The sequence below is a fragment of the Camellia sinensis genome, chromosome 3 (assembly GCF_055761805.1).
Source record: "Camellia sinensis isolate YWXY chromosome 3, ASM5576180v1, whole genome shotgun sequence".
Classification (NCBI taxonomy): Eukaryota; Viridiplantae; Streptophyta; class Magnoliopsida; order Ericales; family Theaceae; genus Camellia; species Camellia sinensis.
Genome location: NC_138963.1, coordinates 72,200,368 through 72,211,409, shown reverse-complemented (window position 1 = coordinate 72,211,409; position 11,042 = coordinate 72,200,368).

Below are 11,042 nucleotides of genomic sequence, written 5' to 3'. Positions count from 1 at the left end.
TATTTATTGTATACAAAAAATTGTTCTAACATATAGTGGTTCGGTGGTGTCGAGCATGAAGGATCGGGTTTGCGTAGACGACGTGATTTGTTCATCATGGGTTTTGATTGAAGCTTGATACAGTTGGTTGCACTTATTCTCCATGATACTTTTGATAGCTCACGATTTAGAGAAATTATTCAATGTTCCATGAGTATTGTTCTATTTGATTTACAAATTGACACTTAACAATATTTTATCTCTTAAAATTCTAATACAAAAGTGATGTATTCCATAATTTAAATCAATAACTATTAATATGTAGCACTACCTAAACTTGTTTCAGGAGCATTGAATAATTTTTACACGATTTGGGTGAATGATTCATTCAAATTATGATTGATTATTCTTTGAATGGTGTCTCACCACCTCACACTCACATTCCCCTTTGTTCAAAAAAATAAGGGGATATTACTTATCAGTGCTTTTGTGTAAAATAATTATAGATAAGTGAAAAAGAAAATATCAATATTGATAATTAAAGTCATAAGTTTTTTCAATGATTCTATAATTATTTTTTTGAAAATAGTTTTTCAAAAAATATACCATTAAACCAATCAAATTTGGTTTAAATCGTTGGTTTGATTTAGTTTTTGTTAGTTTTAGTTATGCTTTAAAAAATAATAGAATTGTTTAAACTGGCCCGATTTCTGATTCTAGAACTTTAATTATGGTTTTAAATCGAGCCGATATATATATTCGTTTGTTATTTTTTATTTATTTTTATATGTAAAAATAAAAATATAAAATCTTTTCATAAGATTTGAACACTAGTTTTAAATGTAAAATTGACAAATTCTAACTCACTTAACCAAACTAATTGTTGTTAGTTTGTTTATTAACATAAAATATATGTCATATTTATTGTTATATAAAAATTTTAAAATCGTAAAACCAAATATAAAAAAATAAAATAAATTTTTTACTTAATTATAGATGTTGGCTAATTATTAACAAATATTATTTGACATATTATGTCTTATAACGATACATGTACAACACTTTGGCCAGGTTTAAAAAATAACTAAAAAGGTAAAAAATTTACTAAAGAAAATTTAATTATTTTTTATATTTATTCACATATTTTTTCGTAAAAGGTGAAAAACCAACTAAAATAACTAGTTTCTAAAATAACCGTTAACTATTAAAAAAAAGTTAACAAGTAGGGTATAAATATAGCCTTTTCAGAGGGGGTGATAATGAGGTAATTTAATTTTATAATTGAGATGTTCAAATGTACGATTTTAAAATTACAAAATAAAGTGTTATTTAATGATAATTCAAAGAGGGTGTAATTGTAATTAGTTGCAATTTTTTACATTCTTAATCTATCAAATTAAAATTCGATTAGCAAAAGTGTTTACGGAAGTGTATGAAGTATAAGATAATATTTTTTTTTAAAGAAACAAAAAACTTGTTTTCAATCCTTGATTTTCATTTGTGTGCTCACCACAGCCCCACTTTGATGATTCATTTTGTTTATATTTTAGGTCATTTTGCGTAGATTTTTCATATAAAAAGATTAAGATTGATCTAGTAATTATAATTATATAATTTTTGTTGAAGGTCACCCCATGTGAAATGGGTGATCCTCATGTCAACAAAGGAAGACAACCAACCAAGTCAAGCTTGGTGGCCACCAACCATGTCAAAAGTCAAGAATGAAGGCTCTCCCACCTACTCCTTTGTGTATAAATAGAGACGGGAGGGAGAGGATGAGATACAGATCAGAAATTAGAGAGTGAGAGCTGTGAGTTGAGTGAGTTTCATCTCCTCCTCTGTATTTTGTATTTTGCTTCATTTTAGTGAAAACTTCTCATTTCTGTCCGTGGATGTAGGCATTGGGCCGAACCACGTAAATATTGTGTTTCCTGTGTGTGTGAGATATATTTCTGGGTGTGTTTGATCCTAACAAGTGGTATCAGAGCCGGTGTTGTGCGTTTTGCGGAAAAACAGAGTGTTGTTCCGAAACTGCCCAGAAATCGTATTGCTCGAAATCAGATTTTGAGCATACCAGGAGCAAGGGCTCGACGAGAGGAGTCCAGAAATATAAAGCAGACACCCAACGGAGGCAGGACGCGCCCTCACGCGCCTCTGGAAGTTGGCGCGTGAATCCCAGTCGCGTCACGCGCCTACACGCGCCGTGCAGGCTCCCGGCGCGTGGTTACAGTCTCAGACACGCGCTACACGCGCGGACGAAGGTAGACGACGCGTGAGTTGACGCGCGACACGCGCCGCACGCGCGCGCATCAAGCCGCTCGAGCAGGAGCCGCGTTGACCGAGCCGGAGCCGCTGACCGAGCCGCTGACTGAGCCGATGACGCCAGCCTGACGTCAGCATAACTGGAGGAGTAATCTGGTGCTTCGCAGGCGCACCAGATTCTGCCGATCTGCACCGTTAAAATTGTTTTGGCTTGATCTAAGCCATTTGGAGTCCGTTTTTGGTGATCCAATAGTGGTTTCTGACTATTTGGAGTATTCCGGACACATCCGTATGGTCAGATTTTGCAAATAAGTTTTTCAAAAATTCGCAGTTTTTATTTTGGCAATCCAAAGTGTTTTTCCGGCTAATTTGAGCAGTCCGGACTTCACAGCAAAGCCTGTTTTTCAAACAGAGATTACTTTCTGGATGATGGAGGAATCCACATCAGCTTCAGGGCCGATGATTCGGTTGAACGCTTCTAATTATGCGATATGGAAGCCGCGGATGGAGGACGTCCTGTATTGTAGAGATTTGTTTGACCCTATAGTGCTAAAGGGGGTCAAACCAGATGGAGACAAGGATGTGGACTGGATAAAAACCAACCGGAAGACTGTCGGTCAAATCAGACAGTGGATTGACCACAGTGTGTTCCACCATGTTGCCCAAGAGACAGACGCCTATGCCCTATGGATGAAATTGGAGGGCATGTACCAGTCCAAGACCGCACGGAACAAAGCCTTGATAATGAGAAGGCTTATAAACTTGAAGCTGAAGAATGGTGTGTCTGTTGCTGAACACACCAGTGAATTCCACAGCCTTGTGAACCAGCTTGCATCAATCAAAATGGAGTTGGAAGATGAGATGCAAGCATTATTATTACTCAGTTCCTTACCAGATAGCTGGGAGACGTTGGTGGTTTCTCTCAGTAATTCTGCACCCGAAGGGAAGCTGACCATGGGAATGGTCACAGACGCCTTATTCAACGAGGAGGCAAGGAAGAAAGAGATGGAAGGAGAGCAGTCCCATGCCCTTGTCACAGAAAGTAGAGGCAGAGATAGAGAAAGGGGCAGAGGTAGAGGAAGAAGTAAAAGCAGAGGGCGTTCACAGTTCAGACAGGACAACACGAGGAGGTGTTTTTACTGTGATCAAGAGGATCACGTAATAAGAGATTGCCCAGAGAAAAAGGCGGACAGACAAGCCAAAGAGAAGGCTAAGGGACACGGAGGTCCCTCAACTACAGCAGTTGCAGTGCATTCCTCTGACGATGAAGAGGTGTTGCTTACAATCTCGTCAGAGTTGGAGACACCCGGCTGGATTTTGGATTCAGGGTGTACGTTCCACATATGTGCGGATAAGAAGCTTTTCTCCACTTATCGAAGAGTCAGCGGTAGCACTATCCGGATGGCCAACAACACAGTGAATAGAGTTGTCGGCATAGGAACAGTGCGATTCCTTACTAAGGATGGAAGAAAAGTAATTTTATCTGAGGTCCGACATGTGCCAGGAGTACGGAGGAATCTAATCTCCCTGAGTATGCTAGATCTAAAAGGAAATTGTTTCTCATCTAGTGGCGGGGTTCTTCATGTACGCAGAGGTGATAGAGAAATGTTGCAAGGCAAATTGTGCAACAAACTGTATAGACTGGAAGGAGAAGCTTTGACAAAGATGAGTGTTGTCAAATGCCAGTCAAAGGGTACAAAGAGAGAACATACGCAACCAAAGCGTATGAATGAGCAAGGCTTTCATCAGGAATGGCGAAAACGGTGCACGGGAACGCAAGGAGGCAGTTCAAAGGTGCACAGATCTGAGCCAGTGAAGCCAATCTTGAAGAAAGTTCAGAGCAAAGAAACCAAGTCTGTAGAAACTATGCCAGTGAAGAAGAGAGTTTCTTTTGCTCCCGTGTTAAAGACATTTTGCAACCTCTCAAAAGATGCAAGGGAGGGATGCAATTTCAAGTCGCAAAGTGAGCTTTGCAATGCACTCCAATAAGGGGATGCAAGCACTATGCACGGAGTTGCATAGTGGTAACTTGTACAGACCGGTGGAAGGTGTCTTGGCAGAAGGGCTAACTGTCAAACATCAGAACGGACGTACAAGTGAGACAGAACCGAACATCAGGGATTGCAGCACAGACAACGGGCGTATGAGATCGCTGGGAAGTTGTTCTGAAGTGCAGAAAGCAAAGGCTGGTTGTTCAGAAATAAGCTCCGAGCAAGGAAAATTGAAGATGTTGATGTGTCAAACTCTGAAGTTTTCTAGTTGCTCCCGTGTTTCATCATGCAAGAAGCTGCACGGTAATGCAAGGGTATCCCGAGCAGGGGGTGCAGGGCATCCAATCAGGGGGTGCTTGATACCTTGGCAGCAGGTTTGTTGTGGATCACCTCACATGGGCTGAGGGGGTGATTGTTGAAGGTCACCCCATGTGAAAGGGGTGATCCTCATGTCAACAAAGAAAGACAACCAACCAAGTCAAGCTTGGTGGCCACCAACCATGTCAAAAGTCAAGAATGAAGGCTCTCCCACCTACTCCTTTGTGTATAAATAGAGACGGGAGGGAGAGGATGAGATACAGATCAGAAATTAGAGAGTGAGAGCTGTGAGTTGAGTGAGTTTCATCTCCTCCTCTGTATTTTGTATTTTGCTCCATTTTAGTGAAAACTTCTCATTTCTGTCCGTGGATGTAGGCATTGGGCCGAACCACGTAAATATTGTGTTTCCTGTGTGTGTGAGATATATTTCTGGGTGTGTTTGATCCTAACAATTTTATCACATTTATTTATTTTTAAATAGACAATAAACGTGATTTTGAAAATAATATATTTATTTATTTTTAATACAAATATGACAAAAATAATGTGTATAATTATCAAATAATTTAATTTTTTTTATATCAATGGTACATGTACACAAATTTTAAAAATCAATATATCTGATCATTAAAAATGTAGAGAGTCCACAAGTCAAAGACTGAACAGTCCAATTCTTTTTGAAAACTAGAATGAAGTTGCTCTGATTTTTTGTTTTCACTTTTTTCCATCTAATTTATTTCCGTGGACACATCCCTCTATAAATTAATAAAACAAACACAACCACAATCACGGCAATCACCATCCAACATAGTTAGGAAATAGACGTGTACCTCTATGATTTGGATCTTAATTTGTACATCTGCCTCTTTTGGACTCTTTGAGATGTTTCTTGAGCTTTAAATTTGCTCTTCAGCCATTTTTTTGTTTACTTTTTTCCGTTGTAAACTTTTCTTTTAATAAAAAAAAAGGAAGAAAAAGGATCACTTATAGATTCAACTAAATTAATACAAATAAACAAATTTTAAAGTCCTAGTGCACTTTGTCTAAGATGGACTTGGATATTTTTTTTTTATGAGCAAAGAAAATTTTTATTGATGATAAAACTATACATTACATATGGGAATACATCAATAAGGATGAAAAAGAAAAAATGAGAAAAAGGAAAACCAAACATAGTGTTGGTGAGAAACCAACAATAACTCACAGGACCACAAACATTTGTTGCCACAACCCAGAACAACATCACCCAAAACTAGAAAAACCAATTCCTTGCAGCAGAGCATTAACAGCAGCAACACAAACAGATCAGCAGCCTCCATTAACAGCATAGTATTAACAACAGATCAGCCAGAACATTGACAGCAGAAGAATAGCAGCCACTAACACATTAACATAAGCATCACAAATTTATCAGCAGCCTCAATGTAGTGCAGATTCACCTTGAACAAAATCTGACCAAGAGCAATACACCATACACAAGACCAATGTAGCAGTCCACCTTGTATCAACCAGCAAGACTTGCAGCCAGGAGAAGCACAAGATAAGCAATGCCTCACTCCCTTATGTAGACCTGATATTCACGGACACAGATAATAGATCATAAAACAAAGAGACCAGAAAACCAAGATGACCCAATAGAAGTAGGCTATAACACAGCAACAAAGCAGGGAACAAACAGATACTGAGAACACCGTAGGCCAATGCCAAGCAAGACTCAGCAACTGGAGCCAAAATCCCCTGAACTAGTCAACCCCAACAGCAAAAGATTCCAAAACACTATGCTCACGTAATCCACCATACAATGCTAAGCAGCCATTGCTGAGCATAGCAGACCAATGTACTCCCTTATGTAGTCCTGATAATCACAAACACAGAACATGCAGCAAAGAGACAAGACAGATAATGCAACAAAAACAGGTCATGCAACAGAGAGACAAAGCAGTAGGCAAAAACACAATCAATCTAGCAGGACACAACAAAAGCCCAGAAAACCAGAATATCCCAATAGCAATGCCAAGCAAAACTCTGCAACTAGAGCCAAAAAAAAACCCCTGAACCAGGCAATCCCAACAGCAAAAGATTCCAAACCACTATGCTCTCTTAATCCACCATACTCAGACTGGGGCATGATTCCTTTAACCCAGACACCTTCTCACTTGATTGAAGTTGTGAATCAAATCATTGACAGAGTAATCCAAAGTAAATGTCGACTTAACCCACACTACAACTCAGACCTTAATGTTTTCACATAAAACATCAAAAGTAGGCTGCACCCCATTGAACACACAATCATTCTTTGTTTCCAGATTGATTATAAAATAGCTAAATGAAGTACACTCCATATCTTCCTTACCAACTTACTATGCTTGCACCCAGCCCACCAATCCAACAAGCCCTGAACTGAACCTGGTAAAACCCATTGCAGCCCCCACTACTTAACAAAATAAGACCAAATCAGCCAAACAAAAGGACAATGAAGTAGCACACGAATAGAAGTTTCCTCCACCTCTTTACAAAAAATACAACAAACATCCACATTGCCATTTAGTATACCAATCCTTCTCAAGAAACTAGCTGTCATAATTCTACCCCTCCAAGCCAACCAACCAAAAAATTGAACTCTTGGTGGTGCAACATTCTTCCACAGCGAACTAGAGACCATGCAAGTAGAACCAAAACCCAATTCAAACTAGTGATAGGTAAAAGAAACACTAAAAACACCAGATGGAGTTGCATTCCATTTCAAACAATCCGGAACATTGACTCTGAGCAGAGTGATGCTAATGAGATAGACTGACAATCTGCTCAGCTCCTCTTCTTTCCAAGCAAAAAGGGGTCTTCTAAAGTTGAAAACCCAATTCCCAAAACCATCTCTACTATTATGGAACATAAACACAGACCCATCTTGGTCAATTGATAATGAGTAGAGTCTAGGAAACTCATCTTTGAGGCAAATACCACCAGACCAGCAATCAGTCCAAAATCTAGCTCTCTGACCATCACTAATCAAAACAATTGCATTGCTCCTAAAGAAATGAAGAAGCTCTGACCTAGTAGCTACAGTGTTGACAATATCACCCCAAATCTTAGACAACCTACTGTCCCTATCAGTTGAAGGGAACCAACCCTTACCTTGCTCTATATACTTCCCACAAATCACCTCCTTCCAAAGGGAACTTTCTTCAACACCAAACCTCCACCACCACTTTAGTAAAAGACAGACATTCATAACTTTTACTCTACTAACACCCAGCCCTCCAATGCGTTTACTTTTGAAGACATCCTCCCAATTTACTAAATGCACTTTTCTCCTCAGATTTGAGCCACCCCATAAGAAAGCAGATTGTATTAGTTTAATCTCTTTTGCAACCATCTCGGGCAATTTAAAGAGAGAGAGATAATAAATAGGCAAGCTAACAAGGACAGATTTGATCAAGGTCAACCTCCCAGTGAAGGATAGAAATCTTCTCTTCCAAAAAGCAAGACATAGCTTACACTTATCAATCACAAGCCGCCAGGTTCTTCTCCTACTTGGGCTGGCTCCTAATGGCAGACCCAAGTATTTTAGAGGCAAGATTTGATTATGACGATTCAGACTTGCAGCAAACTCTTGGCCCCGCTCAACAGGAATTCCCACCCCACAAACCACATTCTTGTTGTAGTTAATCATAAGACCTGATACAATTTCAAAACACTTTGACAGTGGGAGTTCCACTGTCACCATTCCTGTTAATTATTGTGGTTGAAACCCTCAACATTTTGCTAGAGAGAGCTAAGTATTTGGGACTGATCAGAAAGGCCTCTGTAGGCTCAAGTGGTCTTAGGTTTACCTCAAGATTCTATTATGTTGGCTACTTCCCCCCGTTTAGCTTTGCAAAACAAAATAGTATCATATGCAAATTGTAAATGAGTAAACCTAAGACCACTTGAGCCTACAGAGGCCTTTCTGATCAGTCCCAAATACTTAGCTCTCTCTAGCAAAATGTTGAGGGTTTCAACCACAATAATTAACAGGAATGGTGACAGTGGAACTCCCTGCCTCAGCCTCTCTGTGGACAAAATTTTGGGGTTGGAGATCCATTAACCAAAACTAAAATTCTTGCAGATGCTACACATTCCTTCATCAAACTCACCCATTTGCTCCCAAAGCCAAATTTTGATAGCATAGAAAACAAAAATTCCCAATTCTTTGAGTCAAAGGCTTTTTCAAAATCAAGTTTAAGCACAATACCACTCTCACCAGCTTTCTTCCAGCCATCTACTATCTTATTTGTAATAAAGATACCATCTAAGATATTTCTACCCTTGATGAAAGCTGATTGAGTTTCATTTATGATTCTTGAAAGCACTTGAGTCAACCTGTTAGATAATACCTTGGCCAAAATTTTGTACAAGGAACCAACTAAATTGATTAAAACTGATTGGCCTATGTTCACTTAGGCTAGTTGGATTCTCAACTTTTGGAATTAAAGCTATGAAAGAGCTATTTAAACCTCGAACTAACTTAGCATTAAGGTGAAAATCCCTCATAAAGTGCAAAACATCCTCCGTAACTATACTCCAACATTTCTGAAAAAAGCCCAAATTAAAACCATCTGGCCCAGGAGCCTTGTTACCCCCACAAGATTTGATGGCATTTCTAATTTCCACCTCTGTGAACTCTGCCTCTAAAAGGCCAGAATCATTGGCATCCCCAATTGACTTAAAAGGGCCATTAAGGGAAGGTCTTATCTCCCAAGATTTAGCAAAATGATTGTTGAAATGATTCAACACCTCTGTTCTAACACCTATTGGATCTTCAATATTAATTCCATTCACTAGAATTGAGCATAAGGCATTCCTATTGCGCCTACAACTTGCCACATAATGGAAAAATAGGTGTTTCTATCGCCCGATGTTGCCCAGTTGAGTTTGGATTTTTGAAACCACAACGTCTCCAACATTTTATTCATCTTCCAAGCATCACCGTGCAAAACTCTTCTCCTACCTAGTTCATCTGCAAATAATGCCCTTTCTTCAGTAATTAGATCAAGGACATGAGCTTCCTCTTCTGTAGCTTTTCACTTATTCTCCATATTTCCAAATACCTCGATGTTCCACTTCTTTAGGGCAGATTTCAAGGATTTGAATTTGACTAAACATTTAAAACCAGCCTAACCTATCACTTGCAATTCAGACCAAGTTTTCTTAACAAATGATAAGAACTAAGGATGCATAGACCAGGTATTAAGGTACCTAAAAGGTCTAGGGCCCCAATCTCTCTCATCTTCCATTAGAAGGATGGGGCAATGGTCAGAGAACAATCTTGGTAATCCACATAACTTGAAATTGAAAGACTGCAACCAATCTAAATTCAGTAAAAAACTATCTAACATGCTCCATCTTTCATTCTCATATGAATTACACCATGTGAACTTCCTTCCACACATTGATAAATCAGGCACCTCTAACTGCTCAATCATTTCATTGAACTCTCTCATCCCCTTATCCTTCCCAGAGCATCATTTTCTTTCAGAGATGCGCCTAATTTCATTAAAATCACCCCCCAAACACCATGGAAATAAGAACTGTGATATGAGCCTCACTAGAATATCCCACACCCCTTTCATTTTGTCAGGATCGTCTGGCCTATAGACATTCACCACTACACAATTAAAGTTAAAAAAGATTGTACCTGCAAGTAGAAGAAAATTACGATTGCAACAGCATTGACTGAACTGAAAGCCCTCAAGATTCCAGATGCAGAGTAACCCCCCAGCTGCCCCCTCTGAATCAACTGACATGAATTCCACTTTTTCTCCAGCCCAAGTAGAGTTCACAAACTCTGCATTGATTCCCTGCTTTTTAGTCTCTTGTAACAACACTATGTCAATCTTTCCTTCCTTGAGAACCTTCTTGATTATCCTTCTTTTTTCAGGCCTTCTTAGCCCCCTAATATTCCAAGATAACAACTTCATTAATAAAAATTAGCACTCCTGAACCTCCTGGAATAGTCATTCAACTGACTATTCCCTTCTCTCTCTTTTTTTTTTTTTTTGGAACCATTTCCATGTCCTTTGCTTCCAATTCAACGAGTTTTCTCACAACCTCCTTATCTTTATCTTCAAAGTTCAACACAAGAGCTTTCCCCATTTGTAAAGTTGTTTCAGCCTCATTGAGTAGCATCCTACCTTGATCAGATTTATTTGCCATAGAGAGAGAAATTGCTATAGCAGCAGATCTAAAAACTGTTCCTTTCCTGAGATTAATAGATGGCCCTAGTATGTTGTGACCAAGCTCAAGACCACCTTTCTTGTTCCAAAATTTTCTTCACGCACCTTTACTCTTCTTCCTCGTGCAAGCCTTCTTTTTTTGGGCTGCTGAACAGGAACTTTCCCTAAACTTGCCAAGAATGACTCCACTACCTTCTCCCATTTGGACCTGGTCATGATCTAAGGCCCCACTAGCAGCTTGATTATTATTCTCAGAAGTAGTTGGATTACCTGGGCTACT